The sequence below is a fragment of the Mustela putorius genome, unplaced genomic scaffold, assembly GCF_011764305.1.
Source record: "Mustela putorius furo isolate JIRA1106 unplaced genomic scaffold, ASM1176430v1.1 tig00000224_pilon_pilon_pilon, whole genome shotgun sequence".
In the NCBI taxonomy this organism is placed as follows: Eukaryota; Metazoa; Chordata; class Mammalia; order Carnivora; family Mustelidae; genus Mustela; species Mustela putorius.
Genome location: NW_025421321.1, coordinates 10,251,311 through 10,267,737, shown reverse-complemented (window position 1 = coordinate 10,267,737; position 16,427 = coordinate 10,251,311). Strand labels below are relative to the sequence as shown.

Below are 16,427 nucleotides of genomic sequence, written 5' to 3'. Positions count from 1 at the left end.
GAAATAAGGGACGTTAACCACTGACCCAAAATATTACCATCTGTTTGAATCAAATCAGTGAAATAAGCAAATAGATACATCTATTTCTCTAAACTTAGGTGTCCTTATGGGGATATGGGTTATATATGAAGAAACATCCTATGAAAGTAAGAATTTGCCAGTTCCTCTGAGCATTCTATGGTAATAAGATTTTATAAATTTCTCTCCAGTACTTTGTTTTGGCCTAAGCACAAGTGGACTTGGGGTCCAAATGTTAGGTACATTGTTTTTCTTCTTACCACTTTCCCGTCTTCTCACTATGCCATAGGCATTGTCCATGTCAACCCAGGCAGGAGACAGTTCCCACAATACTGGCTGTCCCCTTCCTGAGCTCTTATCTCAGTGTTCACAACTGACACCAGCCACTCACAGGCTACTTGGGGTTTTCTTTTAAAGAATGTGTTTGGATATTATTTCTCAGCCACCCTGGACTGTAAAGGCAATGAAAAATTGCATACAGAAAGCACACATCCAAGTTCCTTTCCCGAATGCACTGAAAAATTGCACTTGGCTCCCTTGGTGGGTATATGAGGAGAGTAAAAATGAGATTTTTAAAAATGGAGTCAAAGTGAGATTCTTTTCCCCCCAGGCTGAGGCTTTAGAAGAGCTGTAGTGGCCACAATCAGGCATCTCTATGTAGCCCTAGAACTGTGAAATGTTCAGTTACTTAGAGGGTTCTCAGTAGACATGTTGCAGAGAGGTAGGGATTATTCAGACCCCCAGAAGTTGGTGTCCCTTTCCAATTTATAGCTGGCCCTGTAATTCAAAGGTTTTTCATTTGTTCGTCTGTTTACCAGGGGGCAGTGGAGTGAAATAGGCTGGATTCCAGGCTCTGACCCTCAGAAAACCTCCAGTGAGTTTATTACAGTCTTTATGAGGGGTGGTTTTATCTTGTTAATAGTTTCTCCTAAATTAGCTAAAATATGATAGGGCTTCCCATTAGAAAAAATTTGCCAAGAGGATTTGTTTCATATTTTAATTCTGAGGCATTTTTAAGACCTACATTTTGAATTGTTGAAAATATATTTAAATATGATTAAAATGAGGAAAGCCAAAGAGATGCTGGACTTTTGAGATGGGAAGGCACACCCCACTGTTAGACTACATTCTCCATGTAATTGGCTGCACTGTTAGACTACATTCTCCATGTAATTGGCTGAAGAATAGGAGATTACATTGTAAGTAAGGCGGCTATCCAGAGTAGGTTTGGGCCCTGGACTAGGCCAACAGGATGTACACAGAAGTTATCTAAGCCACCATCTTAGGGCTCACCATTAAGAACATGCCAGGCGATCCTGAAGTTTTCTTCCCCCAACATGTGCCCCTGGAAGGCAGGCATACAAAATAGAAGCAGCTGTGATCCCTGAGTCACCATTTGGAGGAGAGCTGCAGTACCTGAATAGAATAAGATGAGCACAAAATCAGTATTCATTGTGGTAAGCCAAGAATAGCTCAGGGCATATGCCTTATGTAGCACAGCCTATCCTAACATAATATTCTGGTTAAATGATGAGGACACTGAACTGAAAGTTAGGAGACTTAAGTTGTGTGAAGTTGAACTATGAGAAATTGCTGGTAATTGTTCATTTTTGATGTTCAAGAATGGCACGATTCACCCTAGTATTTCCACCTCTGTGATCAGGTAGATATGCAACATTGAGTAATCCACTAATACCTTCTGTATCTCATTTTTCTTATCAAACTTCAGACCTCATAGACATCTATGAAACACTCCACCCAATAACAGCAGAATACACACTTGTCTCAAGGATACATAGAACATGCTCCAGGATATATATGCTGAACGCTAAGCTACAAAATAATCCTTAATAAATTTAAAAGGGTTGAATTTATACAAAGAAAGTTCTCTAACCACAATGGAATTAAATTAGAAGGAAATAACAGGAGGAAATTTGAGAAATACACAAAATTAAATAATACAATAATGAATGGGTCGAAGAAGAAATTAGAAAATACTTTCAAATGAATGAAAACAGAAGCACAGCATACCCAAATTTATGGGAATACAAAGGAAGCAGTACTCAGAAATTTATAACTATAAATGAGAACATTAAAACAGAGAAAAGATCTCAAATTTAACCTTTCACCTTATGAAACTAGCAAAAGAACAGCACACTAAACCCAAAGCAAGAAAAAGGAGGGGGATAATAAATATTAAAGTGAAAATAAATGAAAAGGAAAATAGAAGAAAAATGGAGAAAATAACAAAACAAAAAATTGGTTTTTTTGAAAAGAAAACAAAATTGATACACCTTTTTCTAGACTTACCAAGAAAAAAAGAGAGGAATAAAATCACTAAAATCAGGAAGAGAGGGAGAACATTACTACCAAACTTATAGAAATATAAATGATTATAAGTGAATATTTGAACAATTGTAAGTCAACAAATTAGATAAGCTAACACAATGGACAGATTCCTAGAGAGACACAAACTACCTAGAATTGACTCAAGAAGAAAATCTGAATGGATTCAATCTCTTCCGAGATTGAATTAGTAGTTTTAAAACTTCCTGCAAAGAACAATCCAAGCCCAGGTGATTTTACTGTTGAATTCTACATTTAAAGAAAAATTAATGCCAATCCTTCATAATTTCTTCCAAAAAATAGAAAAGGACAGAATCCATCTCAACTCATTCTGTGAGGCCAGTATTACCCTGATACCAAAACTGGACATAGGCATCACAAGAAAACTACAGACCAATACCTCTTATAACTATAGACACACACATCCTCAACAAAATAAAAGCAAGCTGAATCTGGCAACATATAGAAAGGATTATACACCATGACCAAGTGGGATATAGCTCAGAAATGCAAGATCACTTCAACATTTGAAAGTGAATTAATGTAATGCAACCATGTCAATAGAATAAAGACAAATCACATGACTAACTAGAAGCAGAAAAAGCATTTGACAAAATTCAATTCCCATTTATGAGAAAGGCATGCACTAAATTAGGGAGAGAATGGAACTTCTTTAGCCTGATAAATGGCATCTACAAAGCCCCACAGATAGCATCATACTTATGGTGAAAGACTGAAAGCTTTCCCCCAAGATCAGGAACAATACAAGATGTTTTTATTGTTTCTCTTATTATTTCTACTCAACATTTTACTGGAGGTTTTAGGTAGGACAGTTAGCCAAGAAAAAGGCATAGAAGTATCCATATTGGAAAGGGATAAGCAAAGCTATTTCTATTTTAGATGACACACTCTTGCATACAGAAAATCCTAACAATTTCACTGAACTATTAGAACTAATAAATGAGTTGAACAGAGTTACAGCATGTAAGACCAACCTACAAAATCAATTGTATTTTTATAGATTAGCAATGAACAATCCAAAAATGAAATTAAGAAAACAATTCCATTTATAATAGCATCAAAAGTAATGCAGTTCTTACAGATAAATTTAACAAAGGAGGTACAAAACTAAAACTCTGAAAACTATAAACATTTCAGAAAGTAATTAAAGAAGACCTAAATAAGTGTAGAGACATCCCATGTCCACGTATCAGAAGATTTAATACTGTTCAGATGGCAATACTCTCCAAATTGACCTGCAGATTCATTGCAATCCTCATCAAATTTCCAGCTGGCTTATTTGCAGAAATTGGCACTGTGATCCTAAAATTCTCTTCGAAATTCAAGAAACTCCAGAGTAGTCAAAACAATCTTAAAGCATCAGATCAAAGTCAAAGGAATCACTTCCCAATCTTAAAACTTACTACAAAGCTACAGTAATCAAGAGAGTGTGGTACGAGCATAAGAAGAGACATAAAGATCAATGGAGTAGAACTGAGAGTACAGAAATAAACTCTCACATTTATGGTCAATAGATTTATGACAAAGTTTCTGACAATTAATGAACACAGAATTTTCTCTTCTACCAATGGTGTCAGGATGACTGGGTATCCGTATGCAAAAGAATGGATTTAAACCCCTCCATCATAAAATATTCAAAAATTAACTCAAAATGGATGATAGACCTAACTGCAAGAGCCAAAACTAAAAATCAAGCAGAAAAATAGGCATAAATCTTTGTAACCTTGAGTTAAACAATGGTTTCTTAGTTATGACACCAAGAGCACAGGGTCAAAAAAAGAATAGCTAAGTTGCATTTCATCAAAATTGAAAAATGTGCTTTAAAGAATGCTATCAAGAAAATGAAAAGACAGTCTATAGAATGAGAGAAAATTTCTGCAAATCATGTATCTGATAAGGACTAGTATCTAGAATATATACAGAACTTCTCCAAATCCATAACAATAAGATAAAAAACTCAATAAAAATGGGTAAAGGATCTGAATGGACATCTTTCCAAGGAGGATATGCAAATGGCCAATAAGCACAGGAAAAGTTTCTCCACATCATTAATCAGTAGGGAAATGAAAATCAAAGTCACAAGGAGATACTGCTAGAATGGCTAAAATCAAAAAAGATGAAAACAGAGTTGTGGAGAAATACAACACTTGTACATTGCTGGTAAGAGTATAAAATGGTGCTGTCACAGAAAACTTGGCAGTTCCTGAAATGTTAGATGAGAGGTTACCATATAATCTAGCAATTTCGTTCTGAGGTGTATACCTGAGAGAAATGAAGACTTTTAAGTGTACACAAAAACGTGTACGTAAATGTTCACATTGCTATTTATAATAGCCTAAGAGTGGAAACAAATGTCCATCAAATGATGAATAAACAAAATGTAGTATATCTATACAGTACAATATGACTTAGAAAAAAAAAAGAATGGAATGGATGGACCTTAAAAACATTATGCTAATTGAAAGAAGCCAGATACAAAGGACCACATATCCTATGTCCAAAATAGGCAAGTCTATAGTGACAGAAAGTAGAATCGTGGTTGCCTGGGGACTGGAGTAGAGGTCAGGAATTGGGAGTGACTATTAATAGAAACAGGGAATAAAAATAATCTGAAATTAGATTGTGATTGCTGCACAATTCTGTGAACATACCAAAAGCCATTGAATTTTTAATGGATGAGTTTTAGGGTATGTGAATTATAGCTCAATAAAAATGTTAATTTAAAATGTGGATGTGTAATGATTTAGAAAAATATATTTTTCACATATATTGTAGTTCGCTTCATTGTCTGTATCTGTTGAACAGAATGGTAGGTGGAAAAATGCTCAGCTAATACTTAGATGTGATTTCCAATCTGGTTTTCATGTAGTCTGGTAAATCACTTAACTTCTGAGCCCCAGTTTTCTAATAGGAAATCAGACTGTTATTTTGAATGACTGCTCTGTTCCCCTCCAGCTCTAATAGCCAATTATTCTATGGAAGCCAGATCTGAATCTGTGAAGAGTTGTTGTGGGGGATATACATTTATATCTGGGTTTAAGTCCTGTAACGAAAATAGCAAAGTGTGGAAGGAAAAATGTCAGAAGCATTCATCTAAGAAGAAAATAATATGGAAAAACAAGGAGATTAAAAAAAAACAAGTAATTTTTTTTTGTGTATGTGGCATACGGTTACATAATTAACTATCCATCCAGCTGGTTGAAAATATAATTACTATTTTCTTTTCAGTCATTGCAAGATGGGACCTACTTTTACGTCTCTTAGTTATGATAAGAAACTGCCAGTTAAAATAAAGTTACTGTTCTCTTTTTTTATATAGGCAATGCTTCTCAGAAGGCAACATGGTAAGTAATGTAGTTCTAGGACGGCCCTTTGAAAAACTGGTCCTCACTTCCGATACTGAACTTACAAAGCATGGAAAAATGTAGCATTCTCAGATAAGATATGTTAATAACAGCATGCATAGGCTGAGAATATCAAGAAGTAACAAACTCCTGAAGTCTTATGACTAAAGATTGTTTTAGGATTGTTATCAGAAAAACTCTACGTCAGGTGGAAAGTTGGAAATTCACCACACATCTGTTTTATTTTCGTTACCATCCAAATCTTCCATTAGTAATAAGTTAGGGAGGTGCATTGATTCTTCAGACCAGGAGAGCACTACTTGGTTCCCATCTACTACTGATTCTCAAATCTTGCCGATCATCAGGGAGATGTATTAAAAATAATACAGGTCAGTGGCTCTGTTCCCTAGGGATTCTTTCTCAATAGGTCCAGGTAAAAAGACTAGAGTCCCTAATTTTTTTTTTTTAATATTTTATTTATTTATTTGACAGAGAGAAAGAGAGCATGAGCAGCAGGGAGGAGCAAGAGGGGACAGGAAGAAGTAGACTCCTAGCCGAGCAGGGAGCCCCATGTGGGGCTCGATCCCAAGACCCTGAAATCATGACCTGAGCCGAAGGCAGACGCTTAACCAGCTAAGCCATCCAGTTGCCCCTGAAGACCTTAATTTTTAAAATCTTCTCAGATGACTATGAGCTATCAAGTTTGGGAATACTTATCAAATCAAGGCCTTGAATTACTGGATATCCTTAGTACTCAGAGCCCGCAGACTGTAAAATACTATTGATGGAGGACTTCAACCACCTTCATTTTGACCTCAGCCTGTACTTTCTAATTGATTAATTTATTCTTTCCAGCTTATCTCTTAATTCAGGCAAAAGACCTAGCAGGCAAAGCATCCCATGATGGGAATGGAAACTACAGCTGTAGCAATAGCTACTGCCATGTTGCCGGCAAGGCCGCATCTATTTGACTCCAAAAGATGATGATCAACCTGACTTTTATTGCCCCAGCATGTACCCACTGACCTTTGTCCCACATTTTCCTTACGTAAACCTCGAAGTATTTTCAGAACTTTGGAGGAAGTCTTTGAGATGATAGTCCAATGTCTACCTAGTGTTTGCCTCACTGAGATAAATTCTTTCCTTCTTCCACTGCCAATCATCTCTCTGCCTTTGGATTTTATCAGTTGCAAGTGGGCTGAACCTGGTCCATTCGAGAGCCAGGTGCTACTGCATCCTTGTGCCCCAGTTAAACTATGTTAATTTCTATTTAATTTTGGGTACAGGACAGAGAAACACTGTATTAATTGTACCAAAACTCTTTATGAAGTGAAAATAGTAATCATGCACCCATACAATTACATACCCTTCCTTTTTTAGCACCACATTCAAAGTTTTAGCCTAAATTCTGTTTCCAGAGTCTTAAGAGTCTACTAATTCCCTGGTAATGACAGCAGCATGGAAACAAGCTGCCATTATTAACCTATGCTCATGATCTTGATTGCTTGAAAACTCTTAGGATTGAGTGATTCAAGACACACTGAAGAATACTAGTGTTTTATTTGTATTTTCCATTTGGTTAAAATCTGTTTTGTTTCCTCTTCCCTTAATTGACTCACTCATGACTGGATGTTTAAATGTTCCTCTTCAAAGTTTTTGACAGAGGATAGTTCAAGGCATTGGAATAGACTATTGCAATATATGTGTTGCTTACAATTAACTTACCAAGCTTTGAAAATTCTCTGATCTGAGAGGTTTGATAATTCCCTCTGTCTTGAATTCACTTGCTTTGTATACCTGAAGACCCAGTTTCAATACTACATCATGGTGGTAAGCCTTTTCTTTGTTAATGGAAATTGGTAATCCAAATTCAAGTTAGAATTCAGCCACATTTGGGGCCATCAAAGTAATTTACTGGAGATGACAGTGGGGTGAACAGATGCCTTGTCTGCGTGAATTTGTACAAGCACAGCCAATAACAACTACATGACAGCCTCCTTTTCATTCAAATGGCTGGCAAATTTCTTTTGCTATTAGTTATAAGAGGCAGATATGGATGTTGGTGATACCCTAGTTCCTAGTAGAAGTTAAGAAGAAGAATGTCTTAAGAGGGGCTACTGTTCCCAACTCTTTATTGAGACTCTCTTAAAGGCCAGTAATAACAAAATTAATTAATTTATAGACATTTATCAGATACTTACTATGTGCCAGGTATTACACAAATGCTGGAGATCCCTAGATGAATAATAGTAATCATAGCAAATATTTATGTAGTGACTACTACATGCAAGCACTGTTCTTCTGACTGCACATAGCAAACTATTAGTGGGTCACAAAATCAATTTAGTGCTTCAGAACCATCATTTAAAAGAACATAAGAGAATTGAAGTAACAGGGTGGTTCCCTCATATTAAGATGATAGGTCTTACTGCCAGCTGCACCCAAATGGGCCATTTTGGCATGAACGTTATTTTGAGTTAAAAGCGATCAAACCCCAGCAGATTGAGGAAAGTTTCTATATCTCCCCATTTACTGCCTGCTAGTACAAGGAAGAGAGCTATCAACAGAGATTCTTCTTGACCTAAGAATGTTATTTGCATAACAGGGCACCTATGAAGGGCGCCTCGGTGGCCCAGGGGGTTGAGCCTCTGCCTTTGGTTCAGGTCATGTTCTCAGGGTCCAAGAACTCATATACTCATGTACATGAACTCTCATGAACTCACTCATGAACTCATATACACTTATATAAGTGTCATGTTGCCTCATTGTCTTTGGAATTTCTATGTCCGTGTAGATTTCCCATGTGTACACTACTAAATTTGATTTTTTCCTGTTAATCTGTGTCAAGTCAACTTGATTCTTAGTCCAGGTAGAAGGATCTTGAAGGGCAGAGGAAATTCTTCCTTCTCAACAACAGTAAGAATTGGTTTCATAAAACTTTTATTTCATAAATGTAAGGGCCTATTTAGCCAGAGTGGCCCCACCTTGGTTGAACAGCCATTTTGTTGTTTATGCAGTAAAACTTAAATTGACCCTGCCCCCCCCCCTCCAGGGAAACTTATTTAAAAGCAAGTCCCGGAAACCAGTCCCAGGTAACAAAGCCCAAATACAAGGGTGGGTCAGGCCAGGTAGAGATAACAGCCCAATGCAGGGATGAGTCGGGTTAGGTAGAGACATTCAGTCAGTAAAGCATGCCTACGGTCTCCCTAGCTACCAAGGAGTGTGGGCCCCACCTTTTGGGCACCAATTCTCACCAAGGTATTAGACTAGTTCAGATGTCTACTATAGGGTAAATTTAATTCAATTGGTCACTTACGTGTGACCTAGCATGACTGTGCAGCTTCCTCTGTGCTTTGCAATCTCATTCACCACCTGTGTATGGCCAGGCCCAACCACATGGCCTTTGCTCTATAAAAGTTAGTCTGTGAGGCAGGGAGGGGTCAAGCTCTCTGTAAGAGGCGTGGCCCCGGCCTATTGGTTTGATTCTCGTTGCTTGGTACGAAATAAAGCTTTGCTTGACCTTTGCTTTGTATCAGTATCGCTCCTTTAATCATGGACCCATTATTGGGGAACCCAACAATAAACACATACACATATGCATCTATGTCCAGTGGGTCACAATATAAAATGTATTTCCTATTGTTTTGGTCAAAACAGTTATAAAGTCACTGATCTAGAACATTATTATTAGAAGCATTAATATGCATTATTTATAGGTTCAATTTTTAAACAGACATAAGACTATTCAGAATTTTTGTTTTATTTTGTGTAGGTTGGTTGAATTGGAGTAAGTTGGTCTTTTGGTTGGTTGCATTTTGCATTTTTTCCATTTCATCTAAATTTTCAAATTTATTTGCTTGAAGTTATCCATAGTACCTTATCTTATCTTAATATCTGTGGAATCTACATTAATGTCTCCCTTTTCATTACTGATACTGGTTGTTTGTGTTTTCTTTCTTTTTTTCTTGCCCAGTCTTGCTAATGTTTACAATTTATTATTAATTTCTAAAAATGTGTTGTTTATTTAAATTGATTTTCTTGATTTTTCTCTCTTGCATGTCTGCTTTCTATTTATTGATTCCTGTTTTTATCTTTTTTCTTATCTATTTATTTGCTGTTCTTTTTAAGATAGAAGTTTAGATCATTTATTTTCAACTTTTGTCTTTTCTAATATTTACATTTAAAGGTATAAATATCCCTCTTAATACAACTTTGGTTACATTCTGTAAGTTTTGCATGTGTAAATATTACAGGTCATAATGAGACGGGGAAACTGAAAGACTCCATAAAAAAATCTGCTTTTTGCTCCTTTTCCTGCTTCTGTTTAGGACCTGCACCCTCATTTCACACATGCCTCATCATGCAAATAGTGTATGTCCTCTTTGTAAGGGATAAGGAGTTAATGATTTCTATAGAATAGGTAACATCCAAGGAAGGGCCAGGTGAGAATGACTGGTCAAGACCACTCGTATTATGTATTCTAGACCACCAGGTACTAGACATCTCAATGGCAAGGCCCCCTGTCTCCAAGGAGTAACACTTGGGCCCCTGTTTTTGTTGTAACCAGGTCTTGGATGCTTGAGAGGACACATAAATGAGGCTACAATCTTCAGTTAAAAAACCCCAGACCCAAACAAAGATCAGACTGATGCTCCTTTCCTTTTCAAGTCTCCTGGATGCTTCATCTATATCTGCTCTCTCTGTATGTTCAATAAACTCCGCTCTCACTTCCTGCTTGCTTGTGTTTGATTATCTACACTTTATGAAGCCAAGGACCCTGCAGGTTGGTCTATCAGGACCCCCTCTGGGTCCCTGTACCTGGCCTTCTAGCGTCAATAATCCAATGCTTGTTCTGTTTGATTTGTTCTATTTAATTTCTTTCATTTTTTTACTTAAAATATATCTATCTAACAAAACAAATTTTGGCATCGAATCTTAGGAAATGGCTTTGATCAGGAGAGTGTGGGATGACCTGATTAGGTGGAGGCCAGTAGCACAGGCAGTAAAAGAATTCACCCAAGGTAGAACTAAATATAGAGAGGCTTATTGAATACCTTGTAAGGGAGCAGTGGACAGAACCGCAAAGAAGAGACTATCTGCCAGGAAGCAGTGGTAGAGGGGCTGTAGTTACCAGAGGGAGTGAGGAGGTTTGGGAACATACGGAATTTTACGTTTTTGGTAACTATGCTCGGTTGTAAGTAACCCATTGGTCAGCTAGGGTGTATGGCTTTTTTAGGGTGGATCACCTAATGAGCCTGTTGGCATTCAGCTTAGTGGTCACTGTGAGCCCCATTAGGTTTCCAGTGCTCAAGCCTGCTGCCTAAAAGTAGCCTCTACAAAGAGCACATTTTGATTCTTCCCTGCTTCTCTAAAATCTGTGAGAAATAACATTTCAAACTTGTTTAAAAATATGAACTATTAAGTGTTGCTTCTTCTTAACCTCTTAGGGCAAATAAGGACATGACAATGATCCTCTTTTGTCTTTTTTTTTTTTTAATGATTTTTTTTTTTTAAAGATTTTATTTATTTATTTGTCAGAGAGAGAGAGGGAGAGAGAGCGAGTACAGGCGGACAGAATGGTAGGCAGAGGGAGAAGCAGGCTCCCTGCTGAGCAAGGAGCCCGATGCGGGACTCGATCCCAGGACGCTGGGATCATGACCTGAGCCGAAGGTAGCTGCTTAACCAACTGAGCCACCCAGGCGTCCCTCCTCTTTTGTCTTAATTCATAAAACTCAATGTATTTAAACTTTCTAGAAAATGAAAATGCTAAATATTATAGTCAGGGCAAAACGTAAAGATATCCCATTGGAATTACAGAGTTTTGGATATAAAAGCTTACTTTCATGGTAACAACTTCTGAAGTCCAGTAATATCTGTAAGAACAGCTTTAAATATATTTATTTATTTATTTATTCATTTATTTGAGAGAGGGAGTGTACATGTATGATTGGGGGGGAGAGGGAGAGAGAATCCTTAGCAGACTCCCTGCTGAGTGAGGAGCTGGCCCTGGGGCTGGATCCCAGGACCCTGAGATTATGATCTGGCCCAAAATAAGAGTCAGTTGCTTAACCAACTGAGCCACCAAGCACCCCTGTAAGAATAGTTTTGTTATGCTAAACAATCTGTTTACCCAGAGGTGGGGAGACAAACAAGATTCTGCTTTCTTTTCTTCCTGCGATGTCTCTCACCCATAGCTAGAAGGGTCTGCATTCTCAAGGCTAAATACTGGAATTGCATTAGCACTGAGAGAAAAAGGCAACCCTTGGAGGCTCAAAACTTATAATATGAAAAGAGGGTAGAATAGAATTATTAGCAAGTGGAGCTGGTTTGTCTCAATAATTCTGAGTCATTATCTCATGTATGGAATGCCCCGTAAAGAACAGTTTTACCCTCTGATAAAGATAATAGAGGATAGGGCACCTGGGTGGCTCAGTGGGTTAAGCCGCTGCCTTCGGCTCAGGTCATAATCTCAGGGTCCTGGGATCAAGTCCAGCATCGGGCTCTCTGCTCAGCAGGGAGCCTGCTTCCCTCTCTCTCTCTCTCTCTGCCTGCCTCTCTGTCTACTTGTGATCTCTGTCTGTCAAATAAACAAATAAAATCTTAAAAAAAAAAAAAGATAATAGAGGATAGTCAGAACAAAGACAGGCAGGGCAAGGAGCGCCCTGTCCTAAGAGGAAGCTACCCTTAAAAGGAAAAAGACCCCATCCTGTTAGTCTGCCACCCTGAAAGGAGCCCTCCACCCTTTCCCACATGAACAACTACCTCTAGATAGATGAGCTTGTGGACAAATCCTGATTGGGTGGGATGATGGAGGGTTAATCAGATTAAAACAGCTCGCCAACAATCTCATAAAAACCCTGGACTTAGAAACTCTAGCAGCAATCCACTAGGGTCCCCTTCCTCGTCTGGAACCTTTTACTATCCCTCAATAAACTCTCCATTGCTGCCTACCACTCTTCATCTAGTCTGCCTCTTCTGGGCACTAAAGGAAATCCTGAAACAGATACCACTTTACTCAACTCACCAGTGGGATTAAACACTGGCCCAGTTAATTGCAGTACAAAGTTTTTAGGAAGCAGCAGGACATGATCTTGGTTGTTGGAAGTCAAAGTATTTGCTTCAGAAGACAACATTTTGCAGTTCCTTGATTCAGTAATTCCATACCTAGGAAGAATTTGGTCTAAGGAAATAACTATTTATGTGTGTGAAGATTTAACTATAGGGATGCCCATGGTAATGTGGCTTAGAATTCTGTAAAAACTTAAAAAGCCTAGGTATTCTCAATTAGGTAATAGAAATTCATCATATTGGAATATGATAAAGCCAAAAATGCTTCTGTTGAATATATCATGATACAGAAAACATCCGTACTATATTTTAAAGAGAAAAATATCATATATGATGTGATTCCATTTTTATTATTTTTTTTAAAGGGCACATGGCACATTATATGTTGTAAGCACTGACAGAATACCATGAGGAATAGATATATGATGTTGACAGTGGTTATCTCTTAGAGTGGGGAATATGGGTGATATTTGTCTTTTGGGTTCTCTGCAGCTTAAAATAACTTCTAAAAAAAAGTCCATGCTTTATGTTTGTGATACGGAAAAACAGAAGCGATTGCTTTATAAATTGCTTTAGAGCAATTGAGAGATGAATGAGAATTTTCTGGTATCTGACATTGACTGACATTTTAAAGTGTTTAATTCCCCTTTTTTTTTTTTTTTCTTTTAGCGAGAGAGAGAGAGAGGGCAGCACAAACTGGGGGTAGGGGAGCAGAAAGAGAGGGATAAGCAGACTCCAAGCTGAGCCCAGAGACCCATTCAGGGCTCAATTTCATGACCCTGAGATCATGACCTGAGCTGAAACCAAGAGTTGGACACTTAACTGCCTGAGACACCTAGGCACCCCAAGTGTTTAATTCCTTTTGAATTACCTTCTCTGTAGGCCTAGATAAGAAGGTATTTGACAGATTGTTAATCATAATTATGGTTATGGAAGGTAGAAAAATCTGGTTATTTCCATCAGAGTCCAATCAGAGCAGCATACCAGTAGGAGTGATAGAGAATATAGGATTTATTATAGGAATTTGGCCTTACACCATTGTGGGAGCTAATTAATATACAGAGGTTGCCTCTGTATCTAGAGCTGGGCCTCATGTCAGTAGGGAAGGCCGTGAGGAAAGAAAGAGCATGAAATGAGAGAGAGCAGGGACAAACTGGAACCCGCAAGAGTGAACTAAAACCCATATCAGTCTTTCACCACCTTCATTCCTTTGACTTCAGTGATGACCTGAAGAAGATACTCGTGCCCATTGTCACAAAGCTAATGTGCCCCTGGCAGGAGGGAGAACACCCAGAAGTCTGAGGAGGAATGCAGCTGGAGCTGGAAGAGCTGAGGGTCTGGCTGCTTCCTCACACCAAGGTGGGGGGAAGAACCGCAGTCTCAGTCATGGTCTGCAACCACACTCGACTCTCTACAAACCAGGTAGAGACACACAGTTGATCCTTGAACAACATGAGTTTGAACTGCATGAGTCTACTTGCATGTGAATTTTTTTACAATACAAAACTGTAAATGTATTTTCCCTTATGATTATCTTACTAACATTTTCTTTTCTCTAGCTTACTTTATTATAAGAATACAGTATATAATATAATACACATAACATACAAAATATGTATTAATCAGTGGTTTATGTTTCCGTAAATGCTTCTGGTCAAGTATTCATAGTTGATTATTTGTAGTTACGTTTTGGGGGAGTCAAAAGTTATGCAGATTTTTAAAAAAGATTTTATTTATTCATTTGACACACTATGTCCTCTATTTGCTACTAACCCACTGGAGGGCCATGAGCAAGTTGTCTATCCTGTATGGCTCTCCAGACTTCTCCAAGATAATAAAAAAAACAACACTAGCCCCTTTTTGCTTTGGATGTATATAGGGGTAAAGATGAGACAGACTAGACATAAAATTATTGGGTGAATGTTAGGATTAATTTTATATCATCATTTTAAGTTGTTTTATGTTCACTTTTCTCTGACATAGACCTTTCCTATGGATATACTGCTCACTGTTAAGCATGAAATATTATGCTGCTCAAACTAGTCAAAGAAGATAAAGGCCAACTCAAAATTATAGATATACTGCTCACTGTTAAAATGCATAAAATATTAAGGTCTGATACACAGGAACACATGTATATAAGCCGAGAATAGCTCATAAGGGTATGTCAATAGTCCTAACAAACAAATGAATACCTTGAAGTTTTCTCCCCAGTGGGAAACAATGATAATATGTCTCTTATCTGTGTACTTAAAGAATAACTCACAACTCTCTCCTCCACCCAGCTGCAAATATATAGTAATGCTGCTCACTGAGCCTAAGTCCTACCTGTTGTCATGATTGAATCACTACTATGTGTCATCCCCTGTCCAAATGGCTTTAATACATATTATTTCATTTTCTCCCTAACTCTGCAAGATAAGTCTATATGTTTGTATCTTACAGATGAGATAATGAAGACTCAGAAAAGTTAAATGATTTTCCCAAGGCCACAAAACTCATAAGTTGTATAGCTGGAAGTTTTGTCTGGTGCCCAAACCTAGGCTTTATCTTCAGGACTCAAGTGTGGTCCACACACCAGCTGTACCAGCATCCGAGAGCTGCTGGAAATGTGGAATCTTAGGTCCTATCTAGACCTACTGGATCAAAATCTATAATTCAACAAGATCAGCAGGTAATTCGCATGCACCTTAAAGTTTGAGAAGTGCTGTTATGCATACAACACTATTCTGCTCTATAATGGTGTTGGGAGACCAAATACGCTTATATTCAGTGTTGAAACTAATTATTTGCTAAGCTAGATAGGAAGGTGGCTTTGTTGATTTTCAGTGGTTAACCTAAGCTTCCAGTACAGCATCTGTTTCTCCTGTGTGCTTGGAGTAGCACACTTATTACCCAAATTTATGTTGAGGTTGATTGAAAGCTCCATGGACATAAGCAACATGGGTGATTGAATTCCTTTTAGAGAGCTGTCTGTGATCTTGTTCTTACCTGTTAATATGGTGAATTATCTAAGAACTTGCAAATGGAACAGGCCACTAGAAAAAAAAATTAGTCAAAGAAGATAAAGCCCAACTCAAGAAATTATTTAACCCACCATTCTTTCAATCCCCAAATCCTGAGGGTATTTGAATTTTAAGAGGAGCTTGGAAATCAAATGAATCTATAACAGATTGATTATTGGCTGCAGCATATATTTCTTGAGAAGATGGATACATATTCTTTGTGTCCTTAGCTTGCCTCCATTAGCTCCAGGCTCTGTATTTTTATCTACATTTTTATCCTAGTAGAACAATAGTATCCGCAATTGACACCTCTCTTCTCAAGTTTAAGAGTAGCCTAAGAGTAGAAGACCCATTTAGCTTGCTACTGTGGAATAGTTACCAAAGGAAGTTATTTTCATACATAACCAACAGAGATCATGCCAACTTTCATACAAGGAGCACATTTCCAAATAATATCTGTACAGTCCTCCAGGCTCTGGCTCCCTCCTATCTTTCCAGTCTCACTTGGTTCAGCATTTCCTTGTCATTTTCCTTTTCATCCTGGCTGCACCAGCCCAAATGAACCCTCTCCACTGTACTAATTCCAAGGCTTGCTTCTGATTCTCTTTCCACCTGAAACATCTTC

The 16,427-nt window shown here is 37.9% G+C and overlaps 1 protein-coding gene across 8 annotated transcripts in view; it reads left to right on the top strand.

Moving 5' to 3' along the window:
- Positions 1 to 16,427, top strand: part of NMS (neuromedin S) — a 48,246-nt gene that overhangs the window by 3,876 nt on the left and 27,943 nt on the right. For 6 of the 8 annotated variants that reach the window (XM_045077711.1, XM_045077710.1, XM_045077708.1 and 3 more), the window contains exons 2-3: positions 14,018 to 14,219; positions 15,243 to 15,471. The gene's annotated coding sequence lies outside the window, so the exon portion shown is untranslated. Of the gene's footprint in view, positions 1 to 5,704; positions 5,730 to 10,296; positions 10,513 to 14,017; positions 14,220 to 15,242; positions 15,472 to 16,427 lie in introns of all 8 variants that reach the window. The other 2 variants (XM_045077705.1, XM_045077703.1) reach the window with 2 other exon arrangements.